General features: G+C 40.7%; 1 protein-coding gene across 3 annotated transcripts in view; it reads left to right on the plus strand.

Annotated features, from left to right (window-relative positions):
- Nucleotides 1–372: 372 nt before the first annotated feature.
- frmpd3 (FERM and PDZ domain containing 3) overlaps nucleotides 373–24,452 on the plus strand; it is a 63,430-nt gene continuing 39,350 nt past the window's right edge. For 2 of the 3 annotated variants that reach the window (XM_079556746.1, XM_079556747.1), the window contains exons 1-2: nucleotides 373–953; nucleotides 24,223–24,315. The gene's annotated coding sequence lies outside the window, so the exon portion shown is untranslated. The remainder of the gene's footprint in view (nucleotides 954–24,222; nucleotides 24,316–24,452) is intronic. The other variant, XM_079556748.1, reaches the window with a different exon arrangement.

The following is a 24,452-nucleotide window of genomic DNA, read 5'->3' on the forward strand; positions in this document are numbered from 1 at the left end:
GGGAGATAGAAAGGGAGTTCTTCTTCAGCTTCAGAGGTTAAAACTGTAATGTGATATATGCATTCTATATGATATATTTTTTTCCCCTTCGGATTACTGTATTACAATCACTTCCAATGGAGCGAGTGAATATGATTTCCTTGGACAGTGGGGCACACATTTGTCTACTGTCTACAGCGTGACAGTTTTGACTTTGCAAAATGACTCACAGTAACAGTTTGCACACAGCAGCTCACACATGCGGGATATGAAAAGTGACATTCACGCTCTGCGGGTGCCTCTCTAATGTTTCCCATAGTCACACACACTTGCTCTGTGTTGGTGTGACGGGCTCATTAAGCCTTTTGTCATGTGCCTCTGATTGACTGATGCCAATAGGTGGAGCAGGCAAGAGTGCGATATTTCTTATATTCTCCTGCAGTTTTCCCTCCTCCGCTCCTCTCTCTGTCTCTCTTCTCTCAGACTGCTACAGCATTTGGCCACCAGCAGCAACAGCAGCAGCGGCGGCAGCTTCACTGAGGGGGACAGGCTGCTCGGCGCGCACAGAAATTAGAACCAGCAGTGGACGGACCCCGGGAGGCTGGAGCATGACCAGTGGCTGCAGTCCGACATGCAGACGGAGGAGGAGGTGGTGCTGTGATCGCTCTTCCATGTCCGCTCTAGTCCTCTAAGCACCTCCCATCCCCCCCAAACGCTCGCTCCCTGGTGCTGCGGTTGCTGAGGGGCTGGCTGGAATGACCCAGGAGAGCGGGAGACACGCGGAGATGTGCTAGACGGGGCGGCAGGGAAACAGGACTCTCCCTCCCTCTCTCTCTGATCCCTCCGGTCTGTCCCGTTACTGCACACTGACGGTGACAAGAAGAGCTGCCCCTCACGGATGCACGCCCATGTGGAAGTACATGCCTCTTAATCAACACCACAGCCACGTAGAGGACCTCCACGGTGACACGCAGGTAACAAGCGCCACGCTTCTCCGCTCGCCGTTCATGCGTCGCCAGATGGTTTCATGACTTCTGTGATTCTCATGTGCTATTGTTGGTCATTTGGTCATTTGCTGATGCTTTGGTGCAGTTTGTTTGTATGTGCGGCTGGTGTGCTGCATGGCCATTGATTAGAAGAGAAGAGAGATTGGTTTGGGGATGAGGACTGTAGCAGCATGATAATGGAAAATGTCTCCTAAAGGACATGCTCCGATATTTATCAGATGTCTGGGGAATGTCATAGTGAAAGCAAAAGGCACAACTGGGAGAAAGACACAGAGGACGGCAGATAAAACCTGATGTAAAAATTGAAAGTGACATTAGTCAACTAATGTGAATGGTACTCACTGGAATTTACTTTTTCTCATTGCATCATGTTTGATACGCAGCGTACAGTATGCCAATGAAATCCTGGGAGATCCATTTCACTTAGTAATAGGAGGTTACAAGGGCACACAAATACAATTGGAACTTTTGGACAATTATATGGTAAATAGACTGCACATTTTGCTTAAGGATATTGCAGTGATGAAAATCCTCATTATGTTGCGAGGATGAGTGCCTGTGTGAAAAATATCTAGTCTCATCATGATTGCAGCTTTTAAGACTGGGATCGTTGCCATATTCTGGATTTTACTTCCTCCAAGATAGAGCACGTACATCCTCATTATGAATGCAAACAATTATGGAGCATTTATTGCTATTTTCCACGGGAACAGCATCAGCGGGCCTGGAGTGCATTTAAAAAGAGATTGGCCCAGGGTGGTTGTGCTTATTCAGTGGTGCCTGGAGCTGAGAGAGATGAGCTGTCCACTGCTGTTGCATGGAGCATACATCACCAAGTACGGGCTTCAGACCCAAGAGGAACCCGCTGAAGAAAAGCTATTACTTAGATGACGAGGCTGCTCTGATTTGATCATTTGGCCCCGCATTACGTACGGGGCTAAAGGGAAAGACGAGGGCTAATCTCAATATGTACAAAGCAAACCTGATTTTGTTTCGTTTGATTGACATCTCATTTCTGAAGTATGCTCACTCTAGGTGCCACTCAGCCTGACAGAAAGGCAGCAAAATCTGAGACCAATTAGGCGTTCTTTTACAGATATGCCAGAGTAGCTTTGTGTGGGTGTTTCGAAATGCAAACTATAAGGTAATTCAACTTCATCTACTCCAGAAATAAGGTTTGAACACACTGCACTGCCAGAAAGCCTATAAGAGGAACATAACCCTAGAGGAATTACGTACAATCTCACCCAGCTGTTACATTATCACTGGCCTGCGCTTAGCTATAAATAAGTCATACAATAGCCCAAGGTTGTTTGTTGGAACAAATTATTTCAATTTATGGTGAGGTATCGTCAAACACAGTAGACCATTACACAACAGCGCGCTGAGATTACTTAAAAAACAGGACATCAAAAAGGCCAAGGGTAGCTTTGATATCAAATCAGAAACAGTGGTTGGAGATATAGCCTGGCACATGAAAGGGTATTAAAAAAACTACAGAACAGGCCAATGGAGAGAAACTTAAAAGTGCTATTTTCCCATGACAGCTCTTTCTGCAGTAATGCTCCTCAACAGGTGAACTGTGAAGAAGCGTAGACCTTGTGATTAGGGCTGCGCAATGTCACCAAATTATCATCGCAATATCTGAATCAAAAGAAGTTGTTATTGAAACGTTTTCTTTGATAGTGATTGGTTTACAGGGAGGCATCCGAGACCTTATATGCACATCAGGCTTGCACGGACAAAGGTGGCAGGTCGTCCTCCAACAGTAAAATACAGAAGCCATAAAGTATAGGGACTTCTTGGGTTGAGTTGCACATAATTCTTCGATCTAATTCCTTCTCTGGCCCAGGCCTGTCACGACAATTACTATATTGACTTATCGTTCTATAAATGAAAGATAAGCAGTATCTTTTTGGGCTCAATATTTATCGTTTGTACTGTAATTTTCACTTAAAGGAACAGGCCACGTTTTTTTTTACATACCGAGATATGTTCTTACCTGAGCTTAGACGAGTTGATGCGTACCTGTCTGGTCGTTGTGTGTGCGCTCAGTCATGCAAAAAGACCAAAGATGTTGTCAGCATTTTGCCTCTCCCAGCATGTTCCTATAGAACCAGCCAACAAGCTCTTCCACGTTTTCCCTATTTAAATAAGGTACAAAACATAGTAGCACGTTACAATGCGACTTCACATAGCGATGAGTTTTTTTTATTGTATGAGCGCCGGCTTCGGGAAACAGTGAAAGTATCCAAACTCTGTAATAGAAAACAGCATGAAGACATCGCAGGTAATAATTTTTATGGTCCATCATTGCAGTGCGGAGAGATAGTTTCCCGTTTCTCAACACCATCCAGAGGTTACATCATTACAGTGATCCAACAATTGCCGTTACGTTCCCATGGAAACCTTCAATATTTCTGCAGAACGGACAGGATATTCAAGCAAGAAATACCCGTCTATCGATCTGTCCGTCCGTCCGTCTGTCTAACTAGCCTCTGTCTCTTCCCCTCCCTGCCACTAATGGTCACCACTGACAACCAGCTGTACCTCTCTCCGCACCCCATGGGCATTTGAGCAGAGCGGGGGCCAGATCCAAACACGGGGAAAAAATACACAGCAATAAACCAGGGGTGTTACTGGAGCGATAAACATCTGAGTAAGTACATGCATATTAATTGGTCTTTTGTGCCAACGCATTCTGGAAAAATTACGCCAGTGCGCCACAGAAGAGCAGTGCCGTGTGAAGTCAGTACTTAACTTGGCCGCTCTCCAAATTTCCGACCAAAAGGAAAACACATACGAGCCCGCTGAAAGATAAAAATAAAACCATCTTTGGAAAGCAAAGCGCAATATTAGAAAAAACGTAAAAAACGCAGCAACAGTAGAACACTCAATAAGTTTACGACAAGGGGAATTATGTAATGTTTTTGGATGGATAAAAACATGAGGCAGCAAACCTGTTTCAACCAGGACCAATTATGTTTAAGATTAGGGTCTGAACTAGGCCAAAACAAGCTCTGAACACAGACTAAACTGTTGACAAAGACTTAACAGCATCACTAGGGCTACACTATTATGGAATAGTCACTGCAATCTTTCTACGATCAATTTATATTTTAAGAATAACTTATAACATTTGAGAGAAGACGGAAATATGAACTGCCAAAGAAATACAAGAATTACAGTGGGAACACTAAGAATGAGTGTCTGCTTAAACTAATACCACCCAATCATTTACATTTTCATTCTTTTGATTTTAATAAAGATCAGACTAGGAATGGGACGATAAACAATAATATCGTTATGGCAATTAATCGATTGTCTAAACAACAGGGTTAGCTGTTTTTTTTTGTTTTTTTTACCCACAACCTTTATGAATGTAGTGTGTGAGCAAGTGTTTGGTGGTGGTCGAAGCGGCTGATGGCGCAGATTGACAGCCTTGCTTCCGTCAGTCTACCCTAGGGCATCTGTGGTTACAATAGTGCCTTGACACCACCGAGTGTGGAAGAATGAACAATGACTACAAAAAAAGAGTTTGATTCGGTTGCGACTAACTGCCACCCTGAGCAGACGTGACAATATTCCTGTAAAGACCTGTCTTGAGCCAGACACACAGTAGTTTTTTTGATATCGAGACAATACATCTGTCCATAAGATAACAAGCAGCAAATCATGAATCACTTTTATCCCTTTCCTCCAGAACAAGTGTTGTCAGAAAAACACTGAGTCAAAGCACAATGGATGAGATGGTGGCTGTAAGGCTTTGTGTTGTGTTGAGTACAAATATAGCCAGAGACGACAAAGCTCATTTCAGTTTGCGGCTCTCAGAAGACTGCTCAGGACATTTCCCTAGCACACCATGGTTTAGCCTCACAAAATACCAACTGAATCCTCCTTAGATTGTCTTTTTCTTCCTGGAGCCACATAGAAGATGAAAAAAACTGGCCACAGAGTTTCCGAGAGGTCCAACAGGTCTCTGTGGCATGAGATATTGAAGGCTATATCTGAAGGCTATTTTCCACTGCATTTTTACAACAGTGTATGGAAAGTTTAACCATTTAACAGATTTGTGGATGAGTTTTGACAAAAGCCCTGAGGTATAAATGCGCAGAGGTTGTGGGTGGTGATGTTTCCACTGAGGAACTATTGAGCGAAACTGTTTGACTGGAAGATATGAAAATGAATGAGATAGTGTCTGAAAACCGTACACGGATCTTTTTTTCAGTCAATTTTACCCAGAACTCCCCTGAACGAGCACGAGAATCAGCCCAACAACAGGCAGGCAACACAAGTGAAAGGTTTTTGCACTAAAGTCAAAGCTAAGTGCACTAAAAATGAATTGTCAGAAGAGAGTCGCAGCCTCTTTTTCGTTGTCGCACGAGATTTTAATTCACAAACACGTTTTTCAAAGAGTAAAAATGTGTGCATTTGATCGATCAGGTCCCAAAGACTCGGCTCCCAGTAAAGAGGCGTAAATCTCTTCACTAATTGACTCACATAAAATTAATGTATTGTGTATTGCTATTACTTTCATTTTATTGTATTCTATTCTTTTTCTGGTCAATTCTGACTTGCGCTTTACACACAAGCTCTTCTGTCTGTCTTGCCGTTCCTCCCTCTGTCAAAAGGCAAGCATCTGTAGGTGAGATGTTGCTGAGTCAAAATTTCCGACTTTTGAAAGAAAGTGGCATAAAATGGTGCTAGTTCTTGAAAAAACAGTTCATTGTTCAGAGTGTAGCCAATCTACTGTACGGCTGGTTTATCGTAAAGGGATTTACATACGATATCTGGGATAAACAGACTGCAGAAGACAGCCTCGCTAACTCCTCGCCAACATTGACTAACGTACTGTCAGAATGTGCAGAGCTTTACTCTTTAACCTGGCCGACTTGACTCAGAGACGCTGTGAAGTGGAACCACTGCATCAGCAAAGTCAACCTTGTCTAATTAGCCATGCTCCTGAGTGGTTGCACTGCTGATTAGGTTTCACATGTGAAAGAGTTAAAAGAGGCGCTGTTTGATGGAGGAAGAGGCCTGTGTGTTCATGAAAGAGGAAAAAGAAGGGAAACACGCTGTACCTACGTAACAGTGGCTCAATCTCAACGCACAATTTGTAAGTAAAATGCAGCACAGTAGAAGGCAGGTGGTTTAGCATTTGAGGCCCCAGGTGGTAACAATGAGAATCTAAACAGTATGGCGTCTGTCATGGCTTCACAAAACGCCCTCCTTCACCTGCAATCTTGACATTTATATAAACTGCCATAATCAGCCCTTAGCTTGCACAATTAATCCCAATCAAATCGAAATTGAAATTGCAATGTAACAAATGCAAATGCTGCTATTATTAAACTTCCTACGTATAAAAGAAGGTTGATATTTGTGCGTATTTGACCTTGTAGTGACTCAGCGGCTGTATGAGTGGTCATCATGGCGCCTTTACTTTCCATCACAGTGGTCTCTAGGATGCTCCAGCATCAAGTGTTTGGAAGGTTTTCAAGGCTGACGGACACTCTCATGAGAAAACCTAAAAAACAATTGACCATGGAGCATCCTAGAGACCACTGTGATGGAAAGTAAAGGCCATGCTGACCTCTCATACAGCCACTGGGTCACGACAAGGTCAGATATGTACAAATATCAACATTATTTTTTGGAATAAAAAGTTGCATAATGCACCTTTTTAAGGCACTACAGTCTTTGCAAACAGCAAAATCTCCTCTGAAAAATAGAACATGATCGATGTGGCTTTACAAAACACCACCTCAAAGTCTTGAATCTTTACAGCCATCATGCGCTTCATGCAGAGACGCTCGCTGGTCAGTTACACAATGCTGCAGCAATCATCCAAGTGTAAAATACAACTGAAAAACAAATGGCAACAGAGCTCACCAGTTATTCATCCGCTCTGGCCACAGGGGGAATTAGAAAAGGAAGAAATAGGGTTTCTTAATAGTAACAAGAACAGCTTTTTCATTATACAGCAACACTCTGGTTGATTAATGGGAACATAGGCGCACTACAACAAATACTGTAAGCAAACTCGCTCTCGCATTCTCCATCATGATGAATGCGATAAATACTTTCACTTTTTACTCCTTGGCTGGGCTTGTAATTGATCCCAGCTTAACATGTGCGGCCTGTTGCCAATGTGAAATACAATGCACAAATATATCCTCGATGCAGACAGTAAAACACTTTGAATGAACTGTAAATCTTGCTGCTGTTAAGCCACAATCATTTCGATAATAGGCTTCAAATTACCAATATTCAGTTTCCTCATACAAGGGAAAAGACTCTCTGTTTTCATGACAGCTTCCAAACTCCATAAAGCACTCATAAGTGTCAGATATTGCGGTGTGAGTCTATGAAATTGGTTGCTAATGAGCGCTAAAGTGCAAAATGCCTGGCGCGCAATGCGAATGTTTGAAGTAAATAAGACACAAGCTGCTCTCGACTGGCCGTATTGTGTTTGGTTGAGATTTGGGAGCGATGAGATGTTCTTTGATGTGTCTCGGCTCACGCTCCCTGCAGCAGTGCAACATGGAGATAAACCTTTTCTATAAAACAGCTCGGCTTCAAAGGTGGGCCACTGACGCACTTTGACATACTGTCAGTGGCATGTACTAATGTGCTTTTGTTTGGGTGATGTTTATTTTAGGGATTTGAAATGACAGTGCAAATGTATGGCAAACACAGTATGGGTATGTTCCCAGAACGGTAGTGTTAGGGGATTCAATCTGACAAAGAGCAATTAACTCATGTGCCCATTGTTTTTGTGAAGCGCTTTGGGTGACTCATAAGAAAAGTGCTACGCATGTAAGATTCCCTTTCTTTCCCTGTTTTTGTCAATCTAGTCAGCAGACTCAGTGTAATGCATTCATGTAAATCACTAGAGGGGAGGTACGAAATGCCATTTTTGAACTTGAAAAGATGATCAGCATCCCCAATATGGAATGCAATGCTCCAATTATTAGAGTTACATTCACCAGCCATAAGGCGTATTAGTATGGACCGAGGTAGTTCAAAGAAAGACGATTTATGGGATTAACTTTATAGCTTTCGTCAATGCTACCGTAGCTTGAGCCATTACTCAAATTTGATTGAACTAAGTGAGAAAACTTTACACAGACAGGAATACATTAATAATCTCTAAAAATCTATAGAGACAAATCTCCCCATAAGTGACATGATTTAATATCGATAAAATAACTTTTTATTGCTATTGTCATTTGTCCTGTTTCCATACAGTGATTTTCTCTATAGATTTTTTTATGACACATCTGCAATTTCTTTTTTTGACAGAACCATTGCATGAAGAATAGTATCATTCTGAGTGCATAAAACTTGTAAAACTCCAAGGTGTGCATTAAGTGTACGTGTTTATTTCACAGGTGCAGCCCTACCAGTAAACATACGACTTTACGTTTTTGTATTAAGAAGTAGCAATAGCAATATTATGGTTTTCACAATGTTGTTCATGATAGTAATCAGGAGTATTGGATTGAAACGAAAATTGTGTCAATAGAATCTCATTTTGTCAGGTTTATATCAGGCCTTTTGTGGTGTAAAGATAAATCAAAGACTGAAATAAAATGTCATTGCCTGAGATTAGAGTGGCAGACAGACAGCTCTCCTCCACATTGTTGCATAAAGCTTGTCTAGAGCCTGCTGTCAACAGAGCTGATCTTTGTACAAACACGAGCAGTAACTTGGACAAAAAGCACAGATTTTCTGCCTGATGCAACTCTGTCATTTAGGTTTGAGTGAAGATGATGTGAGGAAATACTTTTAAAAGCTATATGCAGACGTTTTGGTAAACATAGATCTGAAAATGTGCGCGATATAAAATAAATGTATGAATGCAATAGAAGAGATTTTGGTTGTATGCATCCAAATCTCTGCACAAAAATAAGTGGCCAACAGATTCAACTCTTTTAGGAACATGTCCTGCAGTGTTTATAACCTGTCACCCCGTTTCTAAATGTGTGTAAGCCTTGAGCCCCATCTGAACAGCTAATGTAATTGGATACACTAAACACTATATTATGCAAAACATGTTCTGACGTAAACAGCAATCCACCACCAAGTCATTTTTATATACTCCGCCTATTTGTACTTCAACATACAAAAACAAATGATGTGTCCAAAGCGAAAAATCTTGCTTTTGAATATGAAAAAGTATGACACGATGACAGAAGTAAGTACATGTTTCCCTAATGGTTGCAGATGTGCTCTGTGTTGTGCTTCCGCACTGCCATTCACTTAGCATGAAACCCTAAAAAAGTGGATTGTCATTGATCTTGCACGCGCATTACACAGCCTCTCCAATGGCAGAGATGAAGCCTGTGTCTGCTTAATTAATGATGTAGAGGTGGCGGTGGGTGTAACGTCTGCAGGAGGAGGGGAGAGTACGTCCTCAACAGAAGGATGGTCTATAATGAAGGGCACTTGGACCACCTGCCACAAGACCAGCAGCCATGATTAAAAGTCACCAAGTTTCCGGGAGCTAAGACCAATTTGTCACATCACAAATATGCTGCTGCTGCTGTGTGATCTGAGACTATGTGGATGCTAGCTACATCAGCATTCGCCCGGGGTTCAGGTCACGAGCGCAAGTGCAAACAAGGATGCCCAAAATTGAGGCTGCACACTGGGAAACATCTGCGATGTCAACATAATCCAATACAGAAGGTTTCCACAAGGAGCCCAAGTTAAATTGTTATGACCAGGTTATAACAAAACTAGGGATGCACCGATCAGATACTGGTATCAGATATCGGAGTTGATACTGGAAAAAAACGACATCGGCTACAAATATCTATACCGAACTGATACCAGTTTGGGCTCTCAACACCTTAAAAACACAACTTTTACCACTTAAATATAAGAGAATATGGACATGCTGTATGTCATTGTAAAGCTAAGAACCTGGAGAATTCAATCGCAGATTTAGTTTTAACCTCCGCAAATATATTTTGAGCGCCGCGCAAAATGCTATGCTAGCAGCAGCATGCTAAAGCTAGCGGGTGCATGCTAAAGCTAGCGAAAACTAATCAAGCCTGGGTCAGAAACTATTATTGAAATACCTAAAGAAGCCGACTACAATAAAATAACAACTGTGCAAGCCAATATTTGTAATGATCAGATCACTTCATTTGTAGAAAAGTGATCCTTGTTTAATGTTTATCCATTAGTTTATCAATAGATATAATTGATAATTGATATGTAGTATCATGACAATAAAATATGACTTTATTGATCTTAAAGTATAAAAAAAAAAAAAATCACTCAGAGAAAACCACTTTTAAGAAAGTCTCTTGGTATCAGTAAATATTCGATATCGGCAGATACTCACTCCAGTATCAGTATCGTTTGCAAAATAGCTGGATCGGTGATGCATCTCTAAATAAAACAGAACAGTAATGCAAATGGTACAACTGGGGATAACATATTTCCTGGTAAGTCTTCATACTGAGTTAGGCTAACATCATTTACAGCATTACAATGAAATGATGTGTGTCCAGTCGAACTTAAAATGTCCTTAGCATCATAACAATCTTGTCACACTTCTGTGAACCGAGTTGCACATTCCATGCAAATACCATGCTATTACGGCGCTGTAAAGTAAATAGTAGAGATGAGAATTGGTCAAGCAGGGATATAACTAGTGCTGAGTGTTTCAGAGATTATGCCTAAGAGGTACAGTTCGAACATGTGTTCAGAGGTACTGTATGTGGGTAAAGGAAGGCTAAGGCGGGAGCTGCCAGAGAGGAGGCCTTTGGAGGAAGACCAATAATGAGATTTATGGATGTATTGAAAGGACATGACGTGGCGTTGGTGTGAAGTGAAAGAGGAGAGGGTGAGATGATGGCAGGTGATTTGCTAAAGGCAAAGAAAAAAAGGCTGGAATATCACAATATTCCACTTATTATAAAAGGATTTTCCCTCGTTTATGTGCTCCTCGCCAGTAAAGGACACATTTGCTTATAACCCTCGTCGTGCTGGTGATGAATGATCCGGTGGTAAGAAGTGCAGCAGTGATGAATAGTGCTTGCCCCAGCGCATTTTTATTCAGCCTCTGTCTCCAAGGTGAAAAAGTCCAGATTCAGACAAATCCTGTTCTAATGGCCTGTCATTTCTCCTGGGAATACAGTAAACCGAGCCTCTGTAAATTACATTTCACAATGCGTGTCTTTCTGACAAATTTGCTGACAATACACGCAAAAACGAATAAGTAACCTGAATTATGCACTTACTAATGAAAGCTGAAAGTCAAAATCAAACAATATTCATGCAAAGGTGCCCAGGGAGAAGCTCTGATTTCAGCGTGTTACATGTTTGCAAACTTGGCTGTTGCTCTAAAACCAATGCTTTATCTACGATGTTTGGCTGCTGTGGCGTGATCTGGCTGTGCTATATACTGATCTGTAGATTTTGACTGTTTTCCAGCAAACAATGGGATTAATTATGAGTGAACAAAGCCAAAAGGATGTGAGAGGCAAATCCTGCGGTGTGTCTCCTGTTGTTTAAATGGATTACTTATCCTTTAACACATCTTCCCTTCTTGAGGGTGAAAATGTGATCGCTGCTGGACACTATAGTTGCCTTTTTAAAAGCTATATAAGAAAAGATATTTTGACATTATTTTGTCAAACTCAGAATTGCACATTCTCCATGATTTCTATGTCTTCTTACACAGACATCTGACCGGGAGATCAAACAACACGGGTAAATTGTTATTTACTTTAGAAATTCACTCAGTTTGAGTTTTTTCGAATTTAATAGATTTAAGATGGTGACATTTTAAGAATAATGAGTTGAATTTAACATGGGGAAACAAAAGGTAAGATCAAATATATTTTACGATACATTTATTTGTATTTTCATTTGACCTTAATTTAATCAGGGAAGTCCCAATGAGATTAAGAAAGTCTTTTCAGGGGAGTCCTGGTCCCAGAGAGGATCCTATTGTACATGTTTTACATCTGTTGAAATGAAATAAAGTGAGAACATGTACATTTTACATATTTGTTGAGTGACACTGTCAATAGTGATGTGTGAGTGTAGCTTATGTTGAGATTTAACACTGTAACTTGTAACTTTCTTATGTCCTGGAAGGACATGTAGCTGGTCTCTTTTACCAAGTGATTCTTTGGGCAAAGGTGGAGTGCTGGGCTAAAGGCTGTAATCTGCCTCACACCTGATACTGTGTTGGAGGCCAATAACCGGCTGCCTCGGGCTCATCAATCTGCCAGACAGTGAATGGGCCTGGCACTGCAGGAGCCCTGCAGCTCAGCTGTACGTCACTCTTTATGCCTAGTGCTTTCCTGTGGGGTTGGCCCTCTGATACAGGCTTCCTTGCTTTGTAAACAGAAATATGCACACGAAGATAAATATCTTTAAAAAAATCAAAATGAGTCAAAAAGGTCCCATGGACTTTCCTGTCCATGGGAACATCTTTTATGACGGAGATACTGATATCAAGTCTTTACCTTCCTCACAGAGAGAGCCCTTGCAGATTTTCTGAGGAGGCGGAGTGATTACTTTGAATGTCTCAAGTCTTTTGTCAAAGCATGTGAAAGTGACACACATTCCCTGTTCTGCTGGTGCAGGATTTCTGCATCTGTTATCAGTTTGTGCTGATATGCGAGCGCCTTAGTGTTTCAAAGTGGATTGCTTTCTGAGCTGGATGTGGGAGTCATGAAGGACCAAAGCTTACCGCTTCAGACAGGCAGATGTTCCTCTTTAGATAGCAATCTCAGCAGAGAACATGGCTGCTCCAAAAAGCAGCCACATCTCCTACGATCACCCGCAGGATCCAGGTTAGCTGTGTACCTACACATAGGTCAGTCCACACGCAGCTGGCGGGAGATACAAATTTACAGGACTTACTTTAGTGTCTTCTTCAAACAGTTTCGACAACATTCTCACATTTTTATTTGCTTTGACTTAGACTTTTGCAGTGAGAGGAGGATATGGCAGCAGAGTGGATTTCGTCACCTAATCTCCACTCCTGCCTTAATCATGCCCACAGGCTCAGAACTAGGGCAGGTAAGAACCAAAGAGACTCCAGCCCAGAACAAAACAGAGATGAGAAGAAAGCCTGTTTCAGGCTAACACAGAATCATTCATCATCTATAGATTGACAGCTTTTACTTTCAGTATGCCTTCATTTGAGATCATTTAGTTCAGTTCAACTTCATTACTTACAGTGATTGGTGATGCACCAGTATGGAGTTACCTGGTCAACTGCGTATAAACAGGATGTGACACTAGTTGAATTTATAATAATTTATCACAATATACATCCATGCATTTAACTGATAGAGGTTGCAGTTGTGTTGTCAAAGCCTCTGAGTTTTGGGTTATGCACTCTATTATAGTAAGTCAATGGATAATGTAAAACATTGGACTTATTGTTATATCAACATCTGGACACTGCAGCGTGATACCTCTACTAGATCCAATCTCAATCTATGCACGTTGTTGCCTTGGCTTATGGTAACACTGAATTTATAACATTCAATGTTCTAATATGTAAAAAATACTCCTATTATTCTTTCCCCATTTTTGCATTAACTTTGACAAATTGTATATCAAATGCAGCGTTTGCCATTGAAGTGGCTTAATTAGATATAACTATAAGTATTGGAAACAATGTTTCATACTTGAGCGGGTGAGATGCAGTCACACACCTGGAGCAGAGGAGAAAGTACACATGTGACATAGGCCGAAGGCATGACCAGCAGGCCCCTGTAGATCCAATACAATGTGACAGCCCATCTGCTTATGTCGATACAAGCTGAGCTGCAAGTCTGCTTCGAATGTCCCCCTCTTCTTCAAATCAGGTGAGAGCTTTAGTGTCCCATTGCAGGCTGGTTTTATGGGCCGAGGTTTATGGTGCAATGTACAGTGTGACGTCAGGGATGTGTGACAGGAATGCTGAGGTGCTCTTGCATCTGTTCGCTCTCTTGTGTTTTAGACTTTAATGGCTCTGCAAGGTGTTGGCTCAGCTCTGTGTTATTCATTTTTTATTCATTGTCAAGTTGAAAGAAACATTTAAGCATTGGGATGTTTGATGCTTCAACTTCAGTCCTACGTATTTACACTGAGCAGAGGAAGTTAGCAATTAACTTTTCAATTGTAGATGCTGCTGGCAGGAACCAGTTATGTGTATGACATGAGGAGTAGACTGGCAAACTTAGGCTGAATAGAGCCAACTATAGCTGTGCATTTGTTGTTGTGTGAAGTTGTCTCATCATTAAAGTGATTTAATGTTTTAATCACACTCCTTTCTCTCATTTTACCCCCATATAGAACAGAATAAGGAGACTCTTTCAGTAGCTTGTGTCCCCCACTTAGCCTAATGGTCGGGCTTTTTTTTGATGGAGTGTTGCGCTCCTTGAGTCATTAAGTCCTTCAGTGCATCAGCATATGAAGATCTCTTCAGAGTCATCACTCATGCTTTCTAAGTGAGAACTGTTACCTCAAATGGAAAGGTACCTTGTCATAGTGTTGTGACACAATAATGAGCCATCAGAAAAGTTTCCATAGATGATTATTTACATTAAGTTCTTGTGCTTAATTTGTGCTCCTACTATCACCCTCTGTCCTCTTCATGCTCCTCATAAACGACAAACACTTCACTTTACACTTTCTTGGATAGCCTCGCCTCGCCTAAGCGCTTGAGAAGCTTCTTGAAAGTAATCTCATTGGTCCTCGGTTCAACGTTTTCACGCACATTTGCTGCTGTCTCTAGATCTGGGTGCGCTTAACATTTTAAAAGGTGTCAGACTGTGTGCCTGGGACCCACTCATTGTAATAGCTTTCAGTGGACGACTTGCAGACTCAATAGCCTCCAGTTCTTTACTGGTCCAAACCTGTTATGATGCAATGCTTTTACTACTCTCCCTCGAGACTTGACTTTTCCCGAGTTCAGCTGTGCAGAAGCATTAAGGTACTTTGTCACACAGAAATAATTGGCCTCCAAGATTACATGGTGGTGCTGTTCAGTATCTCATAATTCTTTTGTGCCTTCAAAGTCACGCACTTTCTGTTGAGTAATAATAATTAATTTAATTTTTTTTTCCAAACTGAATCCTTCTCTTTACTAAATGTTACGTTTGTTTATTTGTTTTTGGTCCAAACGTTTTTGTGTGTAAAAAGCTTTTGAAAATGGGGTTAATTATAAGTACGCGATTCAATGCATTTTCGACTTGTTTATTGTGATTGCAAATCAACACTGTCTGATATACTGCTGTGCTTCAGTGACTACCATGCAATTCATATATAATGATACTTGATACAAAATTTGGGGTCGGGTTTGTGTTGTCAAAGGTTTACTTCAAAGTGCAGATTCTGTGTTAATACCAGTGTCTCAGAGTTTGACAAGGTACAAAGAGAATTTCAATTCCAGTCTAAAAACATCAGGCTTTAACCTCAAATGAAAATAAGTAGTAGTATTTTAATACAACAGCTATATTACTAATAAAGTATGTGATTAGTAGAGCACTGCGGCCATAACCCCCAAATCATGCAAATTGGCTCATAGCAATATCAAGTAGTAAAACATTTAAATCATGTTCAATAATGTGTATTAAGTTAGTTACAAAAAATAGCCTGTGTTACCTGTGAGCGGCTCAGCTCTCCTCAGACCTGACTGTGACTTTACCAGGACCTCATCTCCATGGAGATGGCAACTAAAGGCAGCCAAATATTGGTCTTCCTCATCCAAATCTATTCTGTCACTACTATTATAGACTTTTTGTGTCAAGCTGGTCATCAGGGGCAGGTTTTGTTTTGGCAACAGGGGAATCCAAAAAGTTACAGAGTGTGCCCCCCCCAGGTCAGTGCCTTGCGATCCCCTGAGGGTCACATACCCTTCACTGCAGTACTGAGGTGATGATAATAATAGTTGGGGAAGGGTGTTACCATTCTGTTTACCGGGTAGCATGCGTTCTCAAAGTGGCTCTTAAATCTGTGTTTTTTTTAGTCAAATGATGAAACTACAAACAGTGCAGAAAGTGATTACAATGTTGATTCAATTCTTAACGCTTTAATTCTTTCTTTACGGAACGCAATGTAACTGTTTAGCAATGACGGGCATTTCTATGGATAACATGTTCTTGCGATAACGGGGAGAAAGTGCTAAAATATTCACAGCACAGATCATTTCAAAGGCATGCAAGTTTCAAGTGTCCCATGGCACCAGTCAGTTCTACCTTATCTCTAAGACATGCAAGCAATTAGAAATGACTTAGCTCACTACAAGCTCCCATCAGCGCCGCCTCCTCCCTCTCACACACAAGGCGAGCTCATTATTGTGAGGAAAAGGCAACATTAATTAGTTGCCCACCTTCCTATTCTTCCCTCCTTTAGGCTGGTTCACTGTGTGTTCATTAAGTAATCACGTATGGCTGTCCCGGGGTGTAAACATGGAGCGCAAAAGTTAAATTATCATAATGATTTGGGTGTGTGTTCATCCACGGGGAATAAAGTCAGTATATTTTATGTAGGTTTCTGGGAGGTATTACTGAAGTTAAAGCTCATTTATCTACTGGGTAGCTCTTGCACCCGGTATGTGGAGATAAAAACAAGTTGCTGTCGTGACGTGCGGCTTACAGAGGAGGCAGCTGTGGGTGAGCACAGTCACACACAAAAGCAGAATGAGACACAGAAGTGCTGCAGCTTGGAGGACATGTGACATTTCTTTTCCAACAAATGGGATTTACATTCAGACAATGGCAAAGACAATGTAGAAGTTTCTCATGTTGGTGGAGACCGTGACAAAGTTTTGCAAAGTACTTTATGTTCCGAGTGGAGAATGAGTAATGTGGAGATGGCAAAACAAGCGAAATGTAATTGGCAACTCCTTTATCACTTTCACCAACTTGCATGTTAATGTAGAGCCCATTGGCACATGTTACTCTGTTGCTGGCTTCATTTTGCTAATACAGCGTTCAGCAGGCAACTTTATTCATACAGTACATACAGAAACTCTACACTTCACCGCTTTAGTATTTCATAGTTGGTAAAGATGTGCTTAGACATTTCTTCTCCGACCAAAAAAGGACAGGAGCCCATTCGTTGGCAGGCCTCCCTATTCTCCGAGCAGATCATGCCTCAGCAGAGAGATGAACTACCCGTAGCTTTCCATTATAGGCTAAACAGAGTTAAGGCCCCCAAGAACATCTAACAGCAGGCTGATCAAAGCTGCAGCGCATAAATCAATGAGCGGTGGACATCTGTTAACACAGCCGTAGTACCTGTGAAGCCGACTGTTCGGGCTCAGCCTTTCATTTCTTCGCCAACAAAACACATTAGACTTTGGACATAGAACTTAGGATTGTGTCGTCAAAACTACTAAGATTTCCGGGATTCCTGATGCATCCCATAATAACAGTGTTGTCAACGAAGAGCGCCTGACATCGATGCAAGTGGGACTTTATCTTTTCTCAGGACAGTTTTAAATACTGTATCGTATGGACGCAGAAAGCATGTTGATGAACAAATGTGCAGACGACGCTGTTTTTTCAATACACATCAAACTTTTTTTAATAAAGAAACTGACTAAAACCTTTTTAGTTTTTGTCTGACTATAATGTGACTAAAACCCAAGACTAAAAGACTAAAAGACTAAAACTAAAACCAAAAGGGCTGCCAAAAACAACATAAGTCTTATAGCTTTTTAAATGTAAAATGCTGGCGTTATCATTCACATAAACGTATTTGGACACTACATTTTTCAACTAATGTTTGTCTAATATTTGCTTAATAATTACACCGCCTGACATGGTAATTTTCATGGTAATGTTTTGAATTTGAACAATACACTCTTTACATAATGTAGCCTGTTGTTAAAGGAACAGGCCACCGTTTCTCCATACTGAGATATGTTCTTACCTGAGCTTAGACGAGTTGATGTGTACCTGTCTGGTCTTTGTGCGTGCACTCAGTCACGCAAAAAGGCCAAAGATGTTGTTAGCATTTGGCCTCTCCCAGTATATTCCTATAGCTCCAAACGGGGTGAAGTTAGAAGCAACCAAGCTCTTCCACGCACGCACAAAGACCAGATAATAAACTTGTCTAAGCTCAGGTAAGAACATATCTCACTATGGAGAAACAGCGGCCTGTTCCTTTAAGCACTGAAGTGGCTGAAGCGTCTCTGATATAAGTACCTGCACCTCTGTCCTGGGGGCAGTGGGGTGAAGCAGTTCATGAAGGGGGTGTTTGTTGCCTTCGGGAGATTAGTTTTGACTGTGAAAATCAGGTGAAACAGTTCAACATGACTGGCTGGATTAATATGACTTTGATATGACTTCATGTTAACCATTTTGCTAATTGTAGGCGAAGTAAAAATGTAATTAAAAAGTAAAATCAAGACTTAGTGCAGTACTCAAAAAGAAGCATAATTACCAGTTGTAATTACGAGGAACGCTGCCAAACCAGGTCACTTAAGTACATAACTGCATTATTATGTTTACTTGACTTCTTTGCCTCGAGCAGGAGCTATACTGATAAATGCTGTCCTATTTTGCATAATAGGTTTGAAAAAGCTGTTAAAAGCGCACCATCCTAAAAGGCATTATTGGATGGATATTCAGAATAAGAGATCCGTGCAATTATAGACTTATCTTCCTCCTGACAAACGGCGCCTTCATTAAAGGCTTTTAACTGGCACCTTACTTCAACCATTCCCACTGAATCCCCCCCACTAAAGTGGAGAAAAGTGAGCAGCCATAAATAATATCTGTTGTTTAAAGTGGGAGTGATGAGCCTGCCTTCATATGTAGCAATCCTGACATGGGACCACTTTTCTCTCCATTTACTGGAGAGTCGTTGAATGTTATTATTTTTCATGTTCCCTAAAGATTTCTAAAACGTTAAAATCAACTGCAACTAGCAATTTTAATGCTTTATTTTCACAGTTGTTAATTTTGCTGCCATAATATAAAGCCGGTGTTTTACTATGGTCTTTAAATTGGTCTGCAATTATCACTTACCATGTCATCAAGCACTTTGCTTTTCATATGCTCAAAAGAGAGGATTTTCCAGCTTCTCAATGACTAACCTTTCGCTTAAGTCTCTACTGTCACCTTTCTGGATGTTTGTGTATTCGCTCAGTCATCCAGGAATTATCCATCATTGTCGATGCTTTGAAATATTGTCGACTGAACTAGGTTGGTGAAGTACGCTTAGCTTCTATACTATACTACTTCTATACTATACTACAAGAGAGAGAATAAGCTTCTGAAGATTGATGCGAAACGTCCTCAACTCCAGTATATTTGAAGATCTACACTATGCATTTGCATTTGTGTTTTTACAAGAGATTCATTGAATAAAAACAGTGCTGTAATGTGGAATAACAGGGAGCTGTCCATGGTGCTGAAGTCTACAGCTGCATGGTTTTGTGTGCAGTGTTCTGTTGTGATTTAAGAACCCATGCTGCTGTGTGCGCTCAAATCATTTCGAACTGCACAACAGCCTGCGGACCATGGCCGAAATTTTTGCATGGATTTGGGACCAATCACAGAACGAGGAGGGACGGCAAGACGATGACGCACTTTTCGAAGCTTGTAGTTTGTTTACGGATAAAACTCTTTTTATTTAAAGTTTATTTACAGATCTAGCATGACAGCAGCGACTCCATATTTTGTTCAAGCTTTAGACTGTGTTCTAACTATTTCGCTCGAAAGTTTACAGCGGGTACGTCATACGTCATTGGATATGATGATACAATTGGCTATGGCTACGTGCAGATGCATGCTAGACATTCGTTGCGCCTAATAAACGGCTACGGATGATCGTAAACCACACCTCTGAATTAGTGGTCCCCAGATTAAATATAACTTGTGATATTTTGTCTGGCAATAGCCAGGTTAGATTTAAGTTGCAATTTATGTTCAAACTATAAAGTACATATTTATACATTTACATACATTTATAGATGTAGGAGCATTTCAGACAAGACTGGAATATGAACTACGAACTAAGCTTTAAATCCCATGTATTTCAGCCAAACTCATTCATTGCCACAGTGATGGCTTTGATGAACCGCTTCATAACCCGTGATTGTGTCGTCACATTTGTTAAGTATTCTGTGATTATTTACACATTCCATTTGATTAACTAGATTGTAAAATAATCTAAAATAAAATGTTTTGTTCACAGTGTATTTGAACAATGTTAGAAATGCTCACTAATGGTCACAGGGCAGTTAAACGATTTGCTCTGTGGGTTTTCTTGCTCTCCTTTTCATTGTCTGACTGAGATAAATCTGAGGTCAATCTGTGGACGTTGTGCCTTTTGCAAATAAAAACTGGTAGATTTTGCCCATTTGTAGCTAATCTTGATAAGTCTAATATTTGACAGATCAAATGAATGACATTTCTCATGCAGCCTTAATGGGCTACTCTGTGGTGTCTATCAACGTGCTAGTGAGTGACCGTGATGTGTTTTTTTTTTCTCACATTGCGTCGTTCCATTTATTCAGCTCTGTAGTGATGGCTCACATTAGTCTTTTTGGTTAAGGTTCCCAGCCACATGTGCTAATGAGCTCCAATTACTGATGATGGCGACGTGTACCTGCCACGGGCCATCTCATCCCGTCGCCATAGAAACACGGCAGGTGGCGACATGGTGGGTGTTCGGCGGCTGTATGCGGACTGTGTACAGCTACAAGTACCTCATTGAAGAAGTAGGAAAAAAAACTCTGGTAACGATGTGAAAGCGCCGCGTTTAGATTCACGATGAGGAGACTAGGGGTTTTTGTTTGTTTGAAAACAGAGGTAATAATTCAAAAAATGCTTGGCTAATAAAAAATAAGCAGATAAAACATGACTGAAATTTTATGTTTTACTTTTCGATCATAAACAATAAAATAGTTGGTAAAATGGACCGAGGAAATGCTTGGTAAAATGTTTTACATTTTTTTCACTTTCTTAATCATTTGTAGGATCATGTAACATGACTTATATATCATAACTTATGTGAAGTGAAAATGTATGTCAGAGTCTGCAGATTCATGTTTCCATAAGTCATGTTTCCTTAAGTCACTCCTTTTGAGTGTGCAAATTCACTTCTATTCCATGTATTTAAAAAAGAAAAAAAGAAGTAAATATATATATATATATATATATATATTATGCTGCTAAACTAAAAATGTCATTTTATATTGTTGCATATTTGAAGGACAAAAAAATATGAATAATATAAATAATTCTTGATAGCAGCTTTACTGTTTCTTAATCCAAACCCAAACGTTTCACATCTGACAGCAAAAAAATCTGCAAAGTAATTATGTTGAGAAATAGAACAACACGCTGTGAGTGAGAACATCGTTCACACAGTATAAATGAATCACTCAAAGCTTAATACATTCTTTAAAAAGATTTCCTCAGGAGACTTTAGACCTTTGTTAATATAAGTGAAAGCTTCACACCTTTATGAGACTTAATCATTTAAAAGGACTTGGTTGTCCATCTGTAGAAAAGAAAAGAAAAGAAAAGGAAAGGAAAGGAAAGGAAAGGAAAGGAAAGGAAAGGAAAGGAAAGGAAAGGAAAGGAAAGGAAAGGAAAGGAAAGGAAAGGAAAGGAAAGGAAAGGAAAGGAAAGGAAAGGAAAGGAAAGGAAAGGAAAGGAAAGGAAAGGAAAGGAAAGGAAAGGAAAGGAAAGGAAAGGAAAGGAAAGGAAAGGAAAGGAAAGGAAAGGAAAGGAAAGGAAAGGAAAGGAAAGGAACAGAGCTTGTTATTGGCATTTAACTTTTGGTTAATCTACAAACTTATAGCACACACTCATTTTCTAGTTTTAAGAAATAATCTTCTGCTTTACAATAAAACATTAAACAGAATATGTAATTTTTGACTCAATAGTTTGCGGTTTATGTGAACGTAACTGCGGTGGTTTTGAGGACAGTTTAGGTAATTGAATAAGGATCCCATTAGGGCAAACCAAAGTCTCTCTAATCTAATTTCCTCTCTTTGGTCTTTTGCATGTTTTCAGTGATCTTTGGCCATGGTCCAGTACATTTCTCAGGCATTATGACACAGGCTGACATCCTGCTGTGTGCCAGCTAATGAAACATTTAGTTTCACTATTACATTACGCCACTGGGCCTTTTAGAGCTAATTAATATGCTCCTACATTCTGTCGCGTCTGATTGTTATCTTGGTTCTCGTTTGACATGTAAAGAATACTCCGGGGCTCTGTGCACAAAGCACTGAGAGACTGTTTTGTCTGAGCTCACCAGGATCCAATGCATCTCTATTTCTGTGTCCAACCATCAGCCGCAGGCAGACTGGCGCTGGAACCTGTAATTTGTGCAATTATAAAAATGGGACATTGTTCGGCTAAATGAAACAAGGGCATTGTGTTGTGTACTATACAAGCATGTCAAAAAGTGTATAAACAAACCAAATAATGAAACACGTTTGATACGAATCCTATTTATCCAGAACCACGGTCGTATTTGAAGATCTGAAGTCAATAGACGTACTTAGTAGATTAAAAAAGAACAATGTAGAGAATTCAGAGGGAAGACATGCTTTTAGATCCCAAGACATGACATTAAAAAAAATCCCCAAAAACTACCTTCACAGCTGCAAACAAATGCTGGGAATATTAAACCGCTCATTTACTCAACAAGCAAAGTTGTCTCCTCAAATTCCACTGCTCTATATATGTGTATGTACATATCATCTGAAGGAAATTCTCCTGCGTGTTGCCCCTTACATTTACAAATTAATTCAAATGTTCAAAAACAGCCTGAAAAAGTCAATTATGGTAATTCTAACAATCTTTTGCCGTAGCCCAATGTGAAACCCTCTGTGAATGCGGTGTAGGTCATGCTTGAGCGACGCTGAGCTTATGGGGGACATTTTGTTTACATAATTGGATCAGGGATGACTGTGATCCTAAAGCTCAGGGCCAATGCAGTTCACTTGAGGTCAACTGTCGTATTAGTCCCGATACTACACATATTACTCTGAGGGGGCACATCCGACAGGACAAAGACGACAAACACATTGTTTTCTCATGGATCAGGTATTTGTATTTGTAAGTAAACTGGGTTATGAGCAGGGGGTCATTACCAGCGAGAGTCTGGTCAGCGCGATAGTTTCTCGGGCGGAGCAAACAGGAAGTGGAGGAAACCAGTCAGCAAAGTGCGGGCCTGTGTTGTTGTTTTTAGCGGTTCTGCGTTGATATTCGAACACGGTTGTGAATCATGAAACTCACCTACTGTCAGTGTGTTTTTAGTCATTGACCGCTGATTGGAGAAAAGCTCTCGTCTCTCCTGTGCGTTTCCTGTGGATTTTTATCGAGAGAGCTCTCTGAGTCTCAAGAGGGATGCTGCTCACTAACGACACGTGACTGCAAATAAACTAATCTGATTGCGCGGGTCCGTTTGGCTCCAACAGCGGACGTGTGTGGGCCGCCCTGGCTGATATCCCTGCGTATTAAATATACAGAAGGGTATCATTCTGGACTTGCCAGGCTAATAAAAACATTGTCCATGGCCTGAGTGCCTAGTTGGCCACATAGCCAGCTCTGTAATGTATTTTGTAATTTCATCATATAATTATTTCATTTTTAATATTTGATTGTTTAAAATGATGAAATGAAAAGACGGCATGCACTAACCACTGCAGCCAAATCTGCCGACTCTTGACACAGATTGAGTTTAAGATTTATATCATACGTATTTTCCTTTCCATTCTCAGCCTCTTTCTACCTCAGCGTTTCTTTATGGCGCATTTATACAGCAGTAGCAAATTAAACCATGTTTGCCTCTCAGAGTACATGGATAAAATGAACAGCTCTGCAGCCAATACAATGATTCTCCATGTAGCTCTTCTGACTGCGCACTTTTGCTTGTCTGTCTTCATGTTTCATTTGCAGCCCATGTCACACCTGCCAACGCAGCTGTCTGGTAACATAAACCACTGTTTGTTACTGAGCCGTTGTCTGTTCAGGGGGAAAGTATTATGCAGATGCAGCCCACAGAGCCCATCAACCGTTTTCATGGTCATTTAGTGGCTGCGGACTGTCAGACTGTCTTACTGCTATGAGGTAAATGAACAGAGATAACTGTCCGGGAGTGCGGACACTTACAGAGCAGACGAGCAAAACATCTTTCACCAGTGCACTCGTTTCCGTTTGTCTGTTTGCATTTAAGCAGAAATAAATGATATTATCAATGTAATAAAAACTCAAAATTTGCTCTTCTCCACCAGGTATCCACCCCAGAGACCAGAGCGCTGTGAGCGTGTCCGTCCAAGGATGAATTAAACCAACATCCTCCTGTCCATCCGTCTGCACCAGAGACCGTGAGTACCGTCTCTGTTTATGGGAATAGACTAAACGCATGGACTATGTCACTACTACACACTAACAAACTGTAACACAAACTCTAAATCACTTTAACCAAACTTTAGAGACACTAATCTTACAGCAACACATACAA

Source organism: Gobius niger, assembly GCF_951799975.1.
Source record: "Gobius niger genome assembly, chromosome: 5".
Classification (NCBI taxonomy): domain Eukaryota; kingdom Metazoa; phylum Chordata; class Actinopteri; order Gobiiformes; family Gobiidae; genus Gobius; species Gobius niger.